Below are 18,639 nucleotides of genomic sequence, written 5' to 3'. Positions count from 1 at the left end.
ACAATCCGCAGAACGGACTTATTTAATTTTTCCGCAATCAACGTCTCTTCATTATGGCTCGGAAGATTTGTCTGTTACACGCATTGGGGAATGCCCTTCAACTTCGATAAGGGCTATGACATCTCAGCCATTTCTTACAGTTCGCTTACAATTCTCAGCCCATTTAGGATCTTGCGGCCCATTTACGATAAACCATTTTCCCTCCGGGCTGGGCGAATACTGAGATCCGACACCAACAAGAAGGATTAGAAGGTCAAAGATAAAGAGGGTTTGTCGAAGAGGAGAAAAGAAGGGTTCGTGAGAAGGAGAGATTAGAAAACAAACATATGAAGTGATAGATCTAGGGTTTTCTGTTAATATAAGGTGTCTCCTTTAACTGAAATACTGATCGGTTTTGATGAACCGAACCGAACCGAAAAACTAGAAAACCAAAATCAATTTAAAATTCTGCCGATCGGTTTACAACAGTAATCAATTTCAAACCGAAAGTCAAAATCGTCGGTTTATTGGGTTCGGTTTAAACGGATTATGCCATGACTAATTTCAAGGTAATTTGGGTATATTTGGTTGATACAGTTACAATTTGTTTTAAGTATTTCAGGTAATTTCGGGTTTAAGGTTACTTTTGAATAATTTCGAGTAAAAAGTAACAAACCCGGACCCGAAAGGACCGGAACCAAAACCGAACCAAAAAATTACGCGAATGAGACCGAAATCTCAAGAACCGAAGAACCGAATCTGAATGGATCCTATATATGATTATAGAATAGAGAGTGATTCTTGGAAAAGTTCCAAGGAATCAAAGAGAAAATGTGTGAATGAAAGAGAGCTTTTTCACGGCTCTGATTCCATGTCACAAATTGAAAAATGAAGTCGTACCGAGACTTTTAAGACTAATGAAAAACTGTACATAAGCCTCTTATATAAACAGAGGGTTAGTAAGTAATTTCATAAACTTCTGTTTAGCACTCGTTCATCATACAACATAAACAATTGCATTTCCAATTGTGTTGCATTAAAATAAGTTAGTAAGTTCATGTGTGAGCACAAAAGTTATGTTTACGTTTAGAGTATGTGTCCGTGTAATGCATTTATGTTTGTATTAGTGTGAGCACAAAAGTTACTTTTGTGTGTATGTTTACGTTTAGTATGTGTTCGTGTTATGCGATTATTTGTATCAGTGTGCTCTAAAGATGTGGGTGCTTTAATTGAGGTTTGGTATTCTAAAGGAAACATTAATCCACCTAGAAAAAAAAACACAGCCAAAGGAGAAATAAACCAAAGCCAACAATACCAAAATATCTAAAAACGTTCATGCATATATGTCTCAAGTAAACTTAGAAAGTTACTTACTTGGAAATAAGAGTGTTGAAGACGACGCACGCCACAAAAGCTCCAATCATGCCCTCTGATTGAAGAATCAAAGAGTTATGCTTTGCTTAAAAATATATCTGAAGGCTGAAAAAAAAACTGTACCAGATGTAAGTAGGGACCTCAAGATGATTATAGGCTATACCTTTGGTTTCAAAGAAGAGAATGAGGTTTTAGACCACAAATGGATGGCAAAGTCAAATGTTTAGAATCGCGTGGACTTGGAGAGATAATAACCCTTTAGTTCCTGCAAGTTTGATATAAACCATAAATGAGTATAGTAAGACAAAAAGAAATCATTGAAGAATCGCGTGGATGGCAAAGTCAAATGTTTAGAATCGCGTGGACTTGGAGAGATAATAACCCTTTAGTTCCTGCAAGTTTGATATAAACCATAAATTAGTATAGTAAGACAAAAAGAAATCATTGAACGTTGGAAAATCATGAGATCTCAACTTTGCAACAACATAAACAATATATGAATCACAACTTTGGTTAAGGGATAACAAATTATCTGATCAGAACCTGCTAAATTTTCCGGTTAAAAAATCGAACATTGTCCACTAAAACAATTAAAACGCAAGCAACAACACTATCATATTGATAAAAGAATTCATGTACACTACACTACCACCAAAGATGCCTTATTTGAAAAACATATCAGATGTACGATTAAGAGACTTTGACAAAAAAAAATGTACGATTAAGAGTTTTTGACATAAATAAAACTTGCAAGAACTCATGCTTACATCTTATCTATGTACACGAACTCATGCAACTACTACAAAAAGCTAAACGCAACCACTAATTAATACAATTACATATCAAAGCAATATACAGAGGACGTACCTGAGAAACCAAAGCTTTCTTTTGGAGACACTCCAAAAGTTGCTGAAACAGGGACAGAGAGAAGAAATCTTATAAGGATGAAATTCTCTCTTATAAACAAGCAGATATAGGACTCATATATAAAATTAAATTCTCTCTTATAAACAAGCAGTTATAGGATACGAATACCTACCTGTTCATTCATCTAATCTTCTTGTGCACCAGAGTTTACCAAAATGCTACTACTATAAGTATTCAAACTATAATATTTCAAACCGAGGGAGAGAAGTTGAACCTGAGAACGATCACGTATACACACTCCAGTTCTTGGTCTTCTGAAGCTAAAAAAAATAGATAAATAATCACTCATAGTCAAATAGTTATAAAAGACTACGTGATCAAAAGATGTAATCAATTAACGAACTACAAAATCCATCAAGGAAAAATATTATGAAGATTATACCTTGTTTTAAAAGACGAAAGAGACACTTACCTGATTAAAAGAGGGAAAGATACAGTCTGCAAGTTAAGATTTTTTTTATGCAGAATATTGAAAATTAGAACATGATGTCCCAATGAATATCATTTCTCAGTAAGATGTATATTGATTTGCCTTTAGTGCGTCATCTCTCTCTTTCTCTTTAGTGCCTTGCTCGAGCCTGACCCATAAAGCGTTGCACAATGATGTGCCTTCGCTAACAGGAATAGCTTCAAGAGCTAGGCAGAAAGGATTAACTACATGTTTTTATGCTTTTTCATCCATACAACTGAATTCCCCAATCTGAATTCATTAGACAAGTCTTATAAAAGACAATTTATCTCCATTAATAAGCAGAATAGCAGATCATTGAGTTTATCTCCATCAATAAGCAGATCATTGAGTTTTATCTCCGTCAATAAGCAGATCATTGAATTTATCCCCGTCAATAAGCAGATCATCGAATTTATCTCCGTCAATAAGCAGATCATTGAGTTTTAAAGCAGATCATTGAGTTTTATCCCCATAAATAAGCAGATCATTGAATTTATCTCCATCAAATAAGCAGATCATTGAGTTTTATCCAAATCAATAAGCAGATCATTGAATTTATCTCCATCAAATAAGCAGATCATTGAGTTTTATCCCCATAAATAAGCAGATCATTGAATTTATCTCCATCAAATAAGCAGATCATTGAGTTTTATCCCCATAAATAAGCAGATCATTGAGTTTTATCCCCATCAAATAAGCAGATCATTGAGTTTTATCCCCATCAAATAAGCAGATCATTGAATTTATCCAAATCGATAAGCAGATCATTGAATTTATCTCCATCAAATAAGCAGATCATTGAATTTATCTCGATCAAATAAGCAGATCATTGAGTTTTATCCCCATCAATAAGCAGATCATTGAATTTATCCTTCTTAGGACATCATTAGAAAAGCCTTAATGAAAGCAGTTCTATGCAGAAACTTGAAGTTATGCTGCCCAGCCAGCAATATATCGATTAGATTCAATTATCCAATCTTTGAACATAGTTAGACAAGTCTTACAGATTTCAATCTCATCTTGCATGTCTTTCATAATTTAACAAGTCTTACAGATTGCAATCAAAATCTCTTGTCTTAAATAATTAGACAAGTCTTACAAATTTCAATCTCATCTTGCTTGTCTTTCATAATTTAACAAGACTTACAGATTTCAATCCAATCTTGCTTGTCTTACATAATTACACAAGACTTACAGATTTCAATCAAAATGATGCTTGTCTTAAATAATTAGACAAGTCTTACATATTTCAATCAAAATGATGCTTGCATTACATAATTTAACAAGACTTACAGATTTCAATCAAAATGATGCTTGTCTTACATAATTTTACAAGCCTTACAGATTTCAATAAAATCTTGCTTGTCTAATATAATTTTACAAGTCTTACAGATTTTGATCACATCCTGCTTGTTTAACATAGGCAACATCTCCCCAAGTTAGGACATACACAATCATATAATGTGTAGTCCCTTTCTTTTGGGTTTGAAGAAAACATAAAACTTTAGACAAACAAAAATTTGAAGTAAAAATCCCTCGAAACAGAACAAAACAGGAATTCTAAAGAGGGATTTCTGATTTACGAAAATATATAAAAAAATCAATCGAAACTCTGAATTTGCAGAAAAGGTTTCAAATTTAAGAAAACTATAATCAAGAAAAATAAAAAAAACCCCTCGAAAAAGAAAAAAACACAAAGCAAAAAGAGGGCTTTTGATTTGCAGAAACAAAACAATCAGAAACCCAATTTGAAACAACAACGTAAAATCTTTAAAGCGAAACGCAAGTTTTGAAATTGAAAACCTTAAGATGCAATAACACAACTAAGAAAAGAAGGCTTTCGTATTTGCTTGATGAAAAACCAAATCGAATTTTTGATTTTGAAAAAGAGAGGTTCGAAATTTAGGAAAATAACAATCACGAATCGACCAAACCCTAAAACTGAAGAAAAACTCGCTTTTGTATTTGGCTTGTGTTGCAAGACATTGACAATGACAGAGAATCTAATGATTACAATCACAAATTCAAGAGAGGAGAGGGCTTAAACAGAATCACTTACATGGCTTGGAGCAATGTGCATTCCATCTAGCAGATTCACAAGTATAGTACCAGATCTGTATGTCACAGTCTCAGGGTTCACACTTCCTACAAGGAGAATATAAACATCACATTTAGATGTGAATAACATGAATAATCATTCTGACGAGAGAAGTAGGAATTGGTTACCTGTTGTTATTTGATCATAATCGATGATCTCCCTCACTAAACAGAAACAGGAAATACATGCATCATCATCCTTCAACATATCCATTATGCAATATAAAACAGTTTAGCATCCATAGATCATTAAGAAGCTATAGGCACGTTCATGGAAATATGTTTTAATGTATACCTTATCAAACAGAACTTGGATGGCTACAATAATCTAATGCTTCGGCTACATGACATGCCGCTCGCAACGTCACTGACCATTCCATGGTTTGGTTTATCTCTGTGAATCACAACAGAAACAGAACTTCAAAAAACAGAGATTTGTATCAAGTTCTGATCAATATCGATTCTACAAGCATATACATTAACACCATCTTTAACACAAAATCATGTCAAATAAACCAACAATGCAGCCTTTTTAACCTCAGATTCCCCAACTGCTAAATGTGAAAACAAAAGAAGAGAAAAAGAGGATGAATCATACGATGGAACAAAAGCTGAGCAAGAGTATCATTTGGCATGAACTCTGCAACAAGAAGCCTTTGATCTTCATCGCAGCAATACCCCAGCTTCTTGTGCCTCTAGCTGACAGAGATCGAAAGAAACAAAATCGAAACCATTAAAAGAGATATCAATTGGAGAAAAAAAAAAAGTGTACCTAGAAGCTCTCATGATGAGGCCAAGGCGTTGATGAGATCGGAGAGGAAGAACTCTGTGACAGGCCAGTCATCGAATCTGCGGAGGTTTTACAAATCCATAAAAACGTAAACAAATCTTTAAAAAATCTTTAAAACGTGTCTTCATCAGAAACCCTAACAAGAACCAAATTAAGAAACCTTCACACTAAAGAAATCACTGATGTAAAAGAGGGCTTTCGATTAGAAACCCTAATTTCTAACAACAAAGGTAAAATCTTTGACGAACACAACGATAAAAAAAAAAAAAAAAAAAAAAAAAAAAAAAAAAAAAAAAAAAAAAGGTGATTTTGGTTTCACGAAATAGAAAAACGCAAATACGAAACTGCAGAACCAACATGAAATTTTGAAATTAAAAAGAGTTTTATCGATTTGCTTTGATAAAACAAAGTAAAATCGAAATTTGGAAATCTAAGAAAAACACAAAATCACGCAATCAAAAGAGAGCTCTGGATCTGAAATAAACATAAAATCGAAAGAAACCCTAAAAATTCAAAACCTGGCGATGGCGATGACGATCTCCGAAGAAAATCAATAACGCTCCATGGGAGAAAAAAAAAAAAAAAAAAATTAGGCGAAAGAGGCCCACTAAAGAAAGAGGAGCGTCATTTCTATTGGCCGTTGTGAATTAGAGAAAAGGAGGAGGTCTCGTTTTATTATTATGTTGGGCCTTAAACCATCATTAGCCCATATCTCTTCATTGTAGTTTTTTTTTTAATACTGGGCTTAAACGAACAATTTGGTTTATTCACTTCGGTTTGATCAGTTACACTATCTATATTTAGGGAGTCACGGGCTAGTTTGCCACTGAACCGGAAATTTGAATCAGGCATGCCATTTTAGAGTCTCTATGCCACCATAGAGTGGATTATACCCTTATACCCTTAATTAATTATTTGGAGAAATTGAATTAATTTTAAAACAAAAAACAAACAAAAATCGAGATGAAATCGAGCTGTGAGAAGAATCGCTCCAATCGAGATCTCTGTCGTCATTTCCCCGCCGACGACAAACGGAAGATTCCTGTGAGAATGATGTTAGGCATGAATATGTTGAGCTTTCACGGCCTGTACAACTAAGTAAGGAAACAGTTAAAGAATGGAAAGATGGTATGGATCTGGAAAAAGATCAAGAATTTCCTTCTAAGGAGGCAGTATGGGATTTGGTTAATAGAGCTGCAAAGGCAAACTTGTTTGGTGTGAAATGTGTGAAGTCGGACCCGATGTGACTTCTGATTGAATGCAGTCAAGCTTCCATGGGTTGTGAATGGTATTTATAAGAGTTGCTAGAATAAAGAAATCTGATTTTTGGAGTGTAAGAGTTCACAAAAAATGCATAGATGCTCTAGGTGTAAGGAGAGTACTAGATATTTTAAACCAAAAAGGCACACCTCGATTAGTAGCAAGTGTTTTGCATGAGGACTTCCGTGGTCAATTGGAAACACCGGATCCTAAAACTATCATGAGTCTTGTTAAAGGAAGACTTGGTTTGGATTGTTCCTACTCCACCGCCTTGAGAGGGAAAAAACAACATGTTAGTGATATGGGTGGGAACCCTGGAGCTTGCTACACGATGTTGTTTGCTTATCTCCACATGTTAAGAGAGGTGAATCCTGGGACAGTAACGGAAATGGAATTGGATGAAGAAGAGAGGTTCAAGTACCTATTTATCACTTTAGGCGCAAGCATTGAAGGGTTTAAGGAAATGAGGAAAGTGTTAATGATTGATGCAACATTTTTGAAAACTGTATATGGTGGGATGTTCGTTATTGCAACAGCTCAGGATCCTAATCGTCACCATTACCCCATTGCGTTTGGTGTAATTGATAGTGAGAATCATGCTAGTTGGAATTGGTTTTTCAGAATGTTGAGAAAGGTAGTACCAGATGAAGATGGTTTGGTTTTCATAAGCGACAGACATCAAAGCATCATCAAGGGAGTGATGGATGTGTTTCCAAATGCATCACATGGTCATTGTATATGGCATTTGTCCCAAAACCTTAGGCCAAAGTTGACTGGGGACAAGGACGTAGGTGTTGACAAATTCAAGGAATGCGCTCATATATATACTAAGACCGAGTTCAACATTCAGTATGGTGATTTTAGGAGAAGGTATCCTAGAGCTGCTGAATATCTGGATAATTCTATTGGGATTGAAAAATGGGCTAGGAGTCATGCTGAGGGAGACAAGTACAGCATAGATACTAGCAACTCCGCATAGTCAATGAACGCTATGTTTAGGGAAGTAAGGAAGTACCATCAATTACCGATGATTGATGCGATATTGGAGAAGTTTTCTGAATGGTTCAACAAACATCGGAAAGATTCTGCCAATGCATCGAACACAACGCAAGTGGTGCCTGTAACACCCCCGAACCGTCCTAGGACTAAGAACGATCCGGGAGTGTTACGTACAACACCCGTAGACGATCCGACCGAGTTCCTAGAACACATCCTATACCAAGGTCAGTCCATCCGCGGGTGTCGTTCCTCACGGACACGGCCTAAGTCTTTTTATCCCGTACCATGTCCGCAAGTTGTGTTAGTCCGGACAAGACTAATATCAGTAATACACAAGGCTTTTAAAGAAATCTCATTTTATTCAATAAAACATTGAAAACACTTACAATTGATTGGGATCTCGAGCCTAAGGCTCAAATCGAGTCAATTATTACAAATCCCTATTTTACAAAGACAACAAACTCTACACCGGTTCCCAACGTCCGTGCTCCCCTTTTTGGTCTCCCAACTAAGGTTACCTGTAAAACAAAAGGTTGAATCATGAGTAATCTAAGATTACTCAGTGAGTCCGGTTTTCTAACAAATAATAATAATCCCAATCCCAACCCCAAACAAGCAATCAATGCAACACACGAGTATACTCGACAAGAAATCACACAAATACACTTAGAAAAGTGTATACAAACAAAAGTACTCAATACAGAGTACATGCAGCGGAACTACTACTAAAACTACAACTAGCATGCTAACGACTCCTCATTCTACGGGCCATATACGATGTTGATCGCCCACTGGGCAACGTTTCTCCGACCTTTAGCCACAAAGGCTAGAAGGATCAAACATCCCTTCTCCAAACCAAACCGTTTATAAGAGATCACATCTCTTACGGTCAAATTTTTACTACCTCGTTAGGCAGCCTCGGGTGGTAGCGAGCCATTCCGAGCTATTGGGACAATCAAGACAATTCCATACTATAGTCATAAGAAAAATGAGTAACAATAACTACTTACTACGAGCGGATTAAACCTCAATACTACTCGTAATAAGATCTACTAGCAAGCACCTACTACACATATGTTAATCGAGCTAATGCAAGATTAACTAACAACAATCAATCATTCAACAATCAATCATTCAACAATCAAACAACCTAACATGCTTGCTAATAATTTAAATTCGTAATAAAAATTACCAACACCCAAACAATATTCAACATCATGCAACTACCAGAAATAAATCAAGCAAGAATGCGAGATCTATCTAAAATAATCAACCCAATTATACGTCAAAACATATAACCAGCTAACCATAATTTATACATAATTTATACTAAGTATAAAAATGCAACCTCATGCCTAACCATCATAAACCCAAAAATAAAACCTAGTCGTGTGCTACTACACTCGCTACGGAACTCACCTTGGCCTTATTGTCGAGAGAATAAAACTCTACCCTTGACCGCCTAATAATTTTGATCCGACCGAGCTATCTCCAACGCGTACTAACGATGGATCTAAGCGTCGGACCGAAAACAAAATTTAGAAAAAATATTCTAAAAAGAATAAAGACTAAAGGCGGAACTACTTACCGGATTACCCGACTACAACTCTCGACTCCACCAACTTCTACCCGACTCGGACTCCGACAAGCTTCTCGAACTAACTAACGGTTTAAGGTGGATTTTTGGTGTGAGAAATAATGAATGGGATCTCGTGGGTTTATATAGGGTAGGGAAACTTGGGGAGGAAGCTATAGTAACTTGGAGTACAAGCTACGGTTGCTTGGCGTGGAAGCTAAGGAAAAGATAAGGCTTATCCTTATCTTTATCCATGTTTATCCTTATCCGAGCGTGTGGTGCTTCACGCAAAACACGCTCCAGCTCGTGGCACAGCTGCTTATGCCACAAGCACGTCTACGACATGGCCTCCATGACCACTCGTTCCATTCGCTCACGGTACACGCTCGTACCGAGAGCTCTCCGACCACCGTTCGCTCACAATGATCATTACCTATTCCACTTCGACAAATCTAAAAATAAATGACTAAGTCATTTAATTACTCCATTAAATCTTGTTGTCTCCGTATCCGATTCCGTTCGATCACCGCTTGCTTGTCTCGGCCCAAAATTACTCTTTCTTCGCTAAAATTGATTTCCTTTGATAAAAACTTTCTCCACGTAACATCACTCTTTCATTTTCCTCGGAAAATTGATCTTTCCATCAACCAATTTCCCGTAAATAAATCTCCTTGGTGAAAATATAATTTTCGACGATAGCCTTAACTGCCCAATGTTGTAGCCGATTCTAGTCTTCTTCATACTTAGCGTTAACCGATAAATTCTCAATTCACTACTACTCTGATCTTGAACATCTACGGTAAACTTCCTTCAGTCTTCGATCCTTCCGGTAAAGTTTGATGATTTACCCACGGCTTTATTCAATTTTTCTTTCCGAAAAATTTTCTAAGTCACGGTCGCACTTCTACGTTCGCGGCCTTCCGTCTGATTTCTAGTCATAGTCAGGGGTATTACATTCTCCTCCCCATAAAAGAATTCGTCCCCGAATTCTACTAGATTATGGCTAGTTCCTCTGATCTCCTCTATGCTTTCGGTTGATCATATCTTGTATCGCTGTTCTCAGACTCTCTCCTTGTCTCTCTTCTTTTAAGATCTCCTTTGAGTGTTAGATCATGTCCTGGTGACAAGATCATTCACTCGCTTCGATCCATCTGTTCTTCTTCAATACTTCATGATCTCTCCTAAATACCACTCTCCGTTCAGTCTCTGCTTCAAGTCTTCATCTCCTGATGTAGCCCTACTCATCCCTGATTCTTCTTGTGGTTGGTTTAGTCTCGAGTACTTGATAATTTCCTTTATCAAATAAACTCCGACAATTCTCTTCTCCTTACTTTGGTTGTATTAGACAGCTTCTTCTTGACATCAACTTCTTCTATTATAACCACACTTGACACCAGTCGCTTAATTCTCTCTTCGTACTTCTTGATTCCACTCTTGATCCTCTTTTGGCAAAAATACCGCCCATGCAGTCTTCATACGTCTTCATTATTTTCTTGCAACTTCTTTGGACTCTTCAACTCTATCTTCTTATTTTCTTCGCTCTTGGTCCATTGAATTCAACTTTTGATTTACTTCATCTTCATCTTTACTTGTCTTGATACTGACCTTACTCTTGGTGTACTACTCTCCTCCTCTTTGATTTGTTGTATAACTCTCCTCTCCTTTGACTAGTTGTACAACGAGTTATTCTTGTCCTAGTTCTCCGTTTGAATATGGTGTAACTGTTCCATTAGGCTTACACCATCCATTCCTCCTTGACTTAATGGTCTTCGTCTTCATTGTCATCTTCGTCTTCGTCTCCGTCGTCATCTTCGTCTTCGTTTTCATGGATATCAACTGATCGTCTCACATCGCCTTGCTTCGTGAGAGCAACCTATCCTTTAATTCTTCAACTATTGTCTAGGCTTACAACACGTTCCATTGTGTGTAACCTGACCTTCGAAACTTTTTTTTTTAACTTCTACTTTTTCTTCTCCTTCTTGGCTTAGTCGTTCATCTCTTCTTGCGACTTATGAATTCGACTCTTCCCCTTAGACTTAACTTTACAATGCGTAAAGTATGTCTCTCTTACTCTAGGCTTCAACATTTCTTCCTCTTCTTGCTTTAGCTATCTTCTTCTTCAGCTATTGTCTTCTCGTCGTCATGATTTCCATCTCATGGACCTTTACAAACACTACTTCTCTTTTTCTCTTCTACTTCCCAAAATGATTGTCTCTTCTGCTTCCCTCTCTTTACTTGAGTCAATGCCTTACTCCCTTCTTCTAATTATCATTTTCATCGGATAACTAGTGCTTTGTAGATCTTGTCTTGAACTTCATCTGATGTGGTATTACAGTGCCTGTTGTGGAGAATATATTACACATCCGATGTCCTATAGCTGCGAAGTTGACGGTCACTGAGCTTAACAGCTACCGACGCGAATATAGCGTAATTGGAGTTGATGGTTTAACATATTTGGTGGACTTGGATATGAAATCTCTTGTACTTGTAGGTGTTTTGATATAGACAAGTTCCCTTGCATCCATAGTATATATATAGCCGTAGCCATCAAGCATTGTCGGAATGGGAGAACAACAGAAGTGAGCATATATGGTCTTTGTTCGAAATATTACTTGATCGAGACGTGGGCATTGGCATATTACAAAACGATTTACGTTGTGCCGCATGAGTCTCAGTGGACTTTCCAGCTGACTACGAGGAAAAGATCGCAAAACCGCCGGATTACAAACCAAAGAAAGATAGAAATCAAGAAACCCGGTTTCCATCCACCGGGGAAAAGCGTCGAAAGAGGACCCAAAACAAGGCTCAGCGTGGCATTAACTTGGAGAGTTGGTTGCAGCCCCTCCCCCCCCCCCCCCAATGATGAGATTGGTTAACTTGAGTTTGTGTGTTTAATTGTTTATTTATCGCATGTGCATTGACAATTCAGCTGGTTCAACTAAGTTCAGCTAAGAACATTTATGTTTGTTGTTTGTGCATGAACAATTCATCTGGTTCAACTGAGTTCAGCTAAGAACATGTATTTGTATTAAATAGTAATTGTATTTGTATTCGTTTTTAAACTGTTAAGATATTTAAACTAAGTATCAATTGAAAACAGGCCAATTATTTTTTTCAATGACTATTCAACTAGTTCAACTTGTTCAACTACGTTAGTATTATAAAACAACCTATTAAACTTTTTATGATGGTTTAATATTAGTAAAAGAATAAAACTATAATATAATCATGATAATCAAATTTTTAGTGGAATACGAATAAAATTTTAAAACCCATATGGAAAATGATGTTTCGACACAAACAACCCCTTCTATATTAAGGAATACTTACTATGATTATACCTAATAACAAGTGAAAGTCGTGAAAACAATGATTTGGCATAGATAATACTATGTGATGTGTGTCAGGTTTTAATACTAAAGAACACAATGATAAAGCTGCAAGTGCACAGCAAATCAATTGTAGTACTTAAGGTATCGATCCCATAGAGAGAGAAGTAGTTCGGACAAGTCGTTAGAACGAGTAAAGCTAGGACAAAACAATAGAGAGTGGTTGTTGGTTGGTGTCACAATTGCAAGTAAACGTAAAATAAGAAAGCAATAAGAAAGCAAAGTAAATAACAAGTAGGGAAAGCAAGTAAACTATAAGAGATATCAATAAAACGAATGTCGGGCTGCATGGAATTCTAAGGGTATCATGGATCGTATCATGCTAGGAAATTAAACTACGAATTTCGGTTATTTATGTTCAGGAACTAGAATTTCGATTAAGAGATTGGTCTACTCCCATAGCACCAATAACTATGTCTAAACACCCTAAATTACACTATTTCCGCAGGTAATCAAGATGCTAAACATGCATACACAATCCAAATTCAATATGCTCACAAAGCTTCATAACTCAACTTTCGGTTGGTTATAACGCTTTGCTAATCTAAATTACTTTAGGCGATTTAAATATATCCTAATAGCAGTAACTCGACGGTCAATCAAGGAGTAAGCATCAAAGCAAACCTAGATTGGAGAACAATAAACTAGAAAACCTAGATCTAATCACCCTAAATAACAATCCATGAATCCCCTTTCGAAAACCCTTAAACCCAACGAGAGAACTACTCACACATACTCAAAGAACACAACATCATATGAATAAGAGATTGCATAAAAGAGTATGAATATAGAAAAAGGGTTTAGAGATCTTCTCTGGAAATCCAGATTTTAGGATTCTTCTTCCTTAAACAAGTAGAGAATAGAGAAAAGAGATGAAGAGAAAGGTTGGTGATCGACGATGGTGGCTTCGGAGGAGATCGGCGACGAGACAAGGCTTCGACGACCAAGAGGCTGTGAAGGAGGTGGCGGGACTTCTTTTTGTGAGGCTTCTGGTGATAGGGTCGAAGACACACCCTAATTAGGGTTAACAACTTGTATTTATAGGCCTCGGGAAGTAACAACTCGGTTTAGGGTTTTATCGGCAAACCGACGTAGTTTTGATAAGTGCAGGGACGAGCAGGCCAAGCACGGTCACGAGGCTCCATGACCGTGCTCCTCAAGAGGCTCCAGCCCGGTCACGTGGTGCTATGACCGGTGCCACCAAGAGCTTCACCACCGGTCTCACGCCTTGCGACCGGTCTCTGACAGGCTGACTTCAATCCGCTCTAACTTCTGTTTGGCAGCTGGGATTGAGTTGACTTTTCCTCCATTGTAATCTTGACTCTTCTAGCTTTCCATAGAGTCCAAGATCTCCAAATTTTCTTCACGGGAAGGCCTCCAATGGACGCCTAAATTCTGGAGCTTCAAATCTGTCCTGAAACGGGTTATGCTCGTCTTTTGGTCCATTTTGCTTAGAAACTCCTAAAACATTCTTGGGTTCATAAATACTTGAATATATCCTCTTTATCCTTGAAATCACACCAAACACTTCTGTGGATGTAGGATTCACACTCGATTGTCTTTAAGTATTTCAGTGGAGAAAAACTTTTGTAAATTTAGGAAATGAATATAAGAATTCGAAATAGAAAATAACCAAGAAACTAAGTAAAGAAATTTGATAAGAATAAGACACAAAAAGCTTTGCGAAAGTGATAAAGAGAATAATGTATTGTATTGCTTAGAAGTAATGAGTAATGAAATCTGTTCCTCCCAAACACATGCGTTTGAGGTTGTTTTTATAGAGAAAACATGATTAATGCGACCATTTACTGCTCATAATCGCGTTGATACACATTAATCATGTAAGTTACAATTTGACCGAAACGGCTTGAATTTGAATTATCTTTGACTTCGCATGGACCTTCCGAACTCTTTCTTGTTGACTCCGAACTCCCGCGTCTTGACGCTGCCGCGAGCCTCGAACAATATTCTCCTTTCTTCGGCCTTTCTCTATGCGAACTGTATGTTAAATAAGAGTGAACTCCGTACTGGTAAAGATCGAACTCTTTTAGTAGACTGAATCGAACTCCCGACTGGTTAAGTGCGATTCTTATAATAAAATATCTTTAATTCCAAGAGGATTATTATGTAATAATGACGTGGACAGATCCAAGTGGATCCTACCGAAAATGTGTGGGATCCGACCCCAACATTTAGCCCGAAAATGTGTGGGAAGACTTAAATAAACAGTAAATAATGATTCGAGATCTTTAACATTCTGGAATTATTCCATGTTTTACGCTATTACGCTGATCTCGGATAATCAAGTGATTTGATATCTCTGACAACCGTCATCATTAATTACTTAATTTTATATTAATACTGCTGGGAAAAACTGTCCCACTTCCCTATACTCTCGAGGCGGTTTTGCATCATACTTTAGGGTTCTAAGAGGTAAAATTACTTTTCCATCTTATCTTCTTTACTTAGAGAACTTTCATTCTTATTACAGAAGTCATTGTTTCCTTCCGGTAAAAAATCCCTCTTGTAAATGTCGAACCTTTCTTCCGAGTTTCGCGAGTATGAAGTTGATGACCTCGAAGCCCTCATGGGTGAAGGATCCGAACCTCAAATCCATACCGGAGACGAGTTTGATCTTCACCCTCAGAGTGAATCGACTGTCAATTCTCTTGACGATCTCCGTAGACTATGTCACATCCCCCCTGAGGTGGAGATGATAGTCCCGGAGCCCTTCGAGTCTCCTGAGTCGGGGCGAGAAGGTTACTGATGCGCCTATGAAATTTATTTCAAAGGTTGCGGCTTATTCTTTCCCCTTCCTGAGATACTTCTCACCTACCTCAACCATCTGGGAATTGCCTTTTCTCAGATGTTGCCCAACATGCTTCGGTATCTTTTGTGTACCTTTACTATTGCGGCGGAGACGGGTTACTCGCTGGGACTTTGCGAGCTCTTGAAACTTTTCCAGGCTCGCGAATCCCGAACTTCTGGGTATTATGCCCTTTATCTGATCGCGGATCGGAATCTTATTGACGGCCTGCCTTTAAAGGACAACGCCTGGAGGAAGTTTTGGTTCTTCTTCCGCATAAATAATTTTTCTACTCTGAGTTCTTCCGAACTCCTTCGAATTCACTGGTCATCGAATTTGGGTAGAAACTAGGACTTAACTGAATAAATTTCCTACATTATTTCAAACTGCGATTCAACATTTAATTGTTTTCTCACAGGTCCCCAGATTCGGCCAGTCCCATCCATTGATCTTCTCAACTTCTACAAAGCCGTCGTGGAAAGGCCAGTTAATTGGAATTCCTTTACTTTGGAAAGAATTCACGGCGCCAGATTCTCTGTTTGAATGGGCCTAACTAACCTCATCGACCCTCCTCCTGCTGGGATTGATCTCTCGAGTCTGAATGCCCGAGACAGGAGAAAGATCAAAGAGGCAAACAAAAAGGTCAAAGATCAGATTTCCCTGGTCGAGAAAAACAAGAAAAATGCAACCTCCACCGGGGACGACAAAGTCTATCGGAAAACTCTTCTAGTTGACGATGGATCCCTTGAAGGTTCAAAGTCGATGGCGGTTGCCGTAAACAATGATCCTCCCTCTACCCAGCAACAGACAACGTGGTCGCTGCTACTGTCAAAGAGGAAGGCCTTACAGGTGATTCTTCTCTCATAAAGAAGAGGAAGGCTGAGGAACTTGAACCCCCGCTCCAGGGGCGTCCTAGGAACACAAGGAAGAGCAAAGCTGCTCCTTCGAATCCATCGATTCCTGAATCTGCTGAAGCTCAGGATGTAAATCCTGATTCAGGAATTGTTTTAAAGGAACCGATGGGCTCAGGGAGGCTACCCCCTAGACGCCCCCGAGGCAATACCTCTAGGGTATGACTCCATCTAACACTATTCTCAGCTCTGTCTTACTTTCTGAACGATCTCCTGAACAATCTTCTGAACGATCTTCTGAACGATCTCCTGAACCTCACCCTGATCTACCCGAAACAAGACTAAATCTCTATCGAGAACCCGCTCTGATACCAATTGTAAGTGCGGATGAGGTACGATAAATTGTAGAAAGTAAACGAGAAAAGAAATTTGTTAACGAGGTTCGGTTTTTCCTACTCCCCGGGACCAAGTCCAGATTTCGATTTCACTAGAACAAGAAAGCAAATTATTACCAATTCGCAAACGCGTAAAACAAGCCCAACCCTCTTGATTTACCGCTCCCTTCTATAACGTGAAACCTTAAGGATAATCTCTACCCTTAACTAAACTCCCCTTGAGTCTAGATTTAATCAGGATAACCTAACCCTGAGCTAAACTCCACTTGAGCCTAGACTTCAAAACAAAACCACTTGATCACACAAGCACAAAACCCGCAAAACTAAGTTGCACAAAACCGCGAAACTATGTCGCACACACCCTCAGAAAGCTCTCAATGATTTGCCTCTATGCCTCAGCTCTCTTGCCTCTCCAAGACGTCCCCAGCTCCTCCTTATATAGCCAAAACAATTTCCTAATCACCATAGGAGAAGATTTCCAATTTCCATAAGAAAAAGTAAATTTCCTTTTATACTTTTCCTTTTTCTCTTCAAACTCTACTTTCATCAAGTCTTCCAAATCTCTTTAAGTCCTTTTTCCTTTGTGATTCATCCTCTAAACACGCTCCAAACACATCTTCTCAAACCTTCTAGAAACCGACACTTACACAAAAACAGTCGCATCTTGACATACTTCTTGAATCATTCAGAAACTCCATCAGACAAAATCTTGTTTTACTTCTTGACTCATTCAACAACTTCATCAGACTGCAGCTACATCTTCATACGTTTAGGTGTTTCCACACCCGCTCTGGGAAGAAACTTCTATCCTTTGAGTGGTGGAAGCCTGAAGTCAAGAAGATGTACATCAGTCATTCATTCAACTCCTCGCAGGTTTGACTATTTGCATCCTTAAACAATCGATTTCGAAAAATCTTTTTTTTTTTTATGCATCTTCTTTCATTAGGGAAACTTTGGACCTGAACGGCATCATCAACTATTACGAAGAGGAAATTGCCAAAGTTTCCAAGAGAGCTGCTATTGCTGAAAAAGAGATTGAGAAACTGCAATCTTCCAATCGGCTCGTGCAGGAGATTACTGGCCTTGACTCGGCTCGTCAGGAAGAAATCGAGCGACTCAAAAAATCTGACCAGGAGATGAGGAAGATTTTGATTGAAACTGAGCAGAGGCTAGAGACTGCTCTTGCTGATCATAACCTTGCAATGAGCAAGATCGAACTCCTGAGATCAGAGCTTGATAGGGTCAAAACAGCTGCTGAGGAGCTCGAGCGCAAAAATCAGTCTCTTTCCGAACTGAATGATCGAGATGTTTGCAAATTATCTCACGATGCTCGTAAAGAGGTCAAAGGAGCTGGGCAAAAGTTTCTTCTTGCTGTGCAGGAATTTGTCATTGCAGATAAAGCTTGGAACAAACTCAGCTCCGAACGTGATGCGATGAAGAGCAATCTCGATCTGATCAAGGAGATAGAGGAAGGATCAGTCAATTTGGCTGAAGAGAAGGAGACAGTGGGCGTTGAGCTCGCTGAGACTGAAGCTAAGCTAGCTAATGCTCCCAGCCATATTTGGATTTGCAGCAGTTTGCTTCTGAAGTCGCTAATTCCCCACCATCGACTGAAACAAATATTGGTTTGTCTTTGGATGAAATGATGTTAACCGGTTCTCATCGTGCTCATTTCGATGAGTTTGGAACCAATGTTGACAAAATTTCTTTGGAACGAACTCAGGGGTTCTCTAGTAAGGATTCCG

At 38.2% G+C, this 18,639-nt stretch overlaps 2 long non-coding RNA genes across 6 annotated transcripts; both read right to left on the bottom strand.

Annotated features, from left to right (window-relative positions):
- Window positions 1-753: 753 nt before the first annotated feature.
- Window positions 754-3,739, bottom strand: LOC110227340. Of its 3 annotated transcripts, XR_002331110.1 has the most exons (5): window positions 2,693-3,739; window positions 2,393-2,540; window positions 2,221-2,262; window positions 1,517-1,745; window positions 754-1,408 (listed from the first exon to the last, which is right to left on the bottom strand). It is a non-coding gene; the product is annotated as an uncharacterized LOC110227340 (long non-coding RNA). The 3 variants fall into 3 exon arrangements; XR_002331108.1 differs by having other exon boundaries at window positions 2,393-3,739; XR_002331109.1 differs by having other exon boundaries at window positions 2,495-3,739.
- Window positions 3,740-3,978: 239 nt separating this feature from the next.
- Window positions 3,979-6,183, bottom strand: LOC9308369. 3 transcript variants are annotated; one of them, XR_002331105.1, is made up of 5 exons: window positions 6,137-6,183; window positions 5,427-5,677; window positions 5,124-5,222; window positions 4,958-5,027; window positions 3,979-4,876 (listed from the first exon to the last, which is right to left on the bottom strand). It is a non-coding gene; the product is annotated as an uncharacterized LOC9308369 (long non-coding RNA). The 3 variants fall into 3 exon arrangements; XR_002331106.1 differs by lacking the exon at window positions 6,137-6,183 and having other exon boundaries at window positions 5,427-5,527; window positions 5,601-5,718; XR_002331104.1 differs by lacking the exon at window positions 6,137-6,183 and having other exon boundaries at window positions 5,427-5,718.
- Between the last annotated feature and the right edge of the window lie 12,456 nt (window positions 6,184-18,639).

This window comes from Arabidopsis lyrata, assembly GCF_000004255.2.
Source record: "Arabidopsis lyrata subsp. lyrata unplaced genomic scaffold ARALYscaffold_6, whole genome shotgun sequence".
Lineage (NCBI taxonomy): Eukaryota > Viridiplantae > Streptophyta > Magnoliopsida > Brassicales > Brassicaceae > Arabidopsis > Arabidopsis lyrata.
The sequence above is the reverse complement of the archived record's forward strand: the minus strand, read 5'-3'. Positions and strand labels throughout refer to the sequence as shown.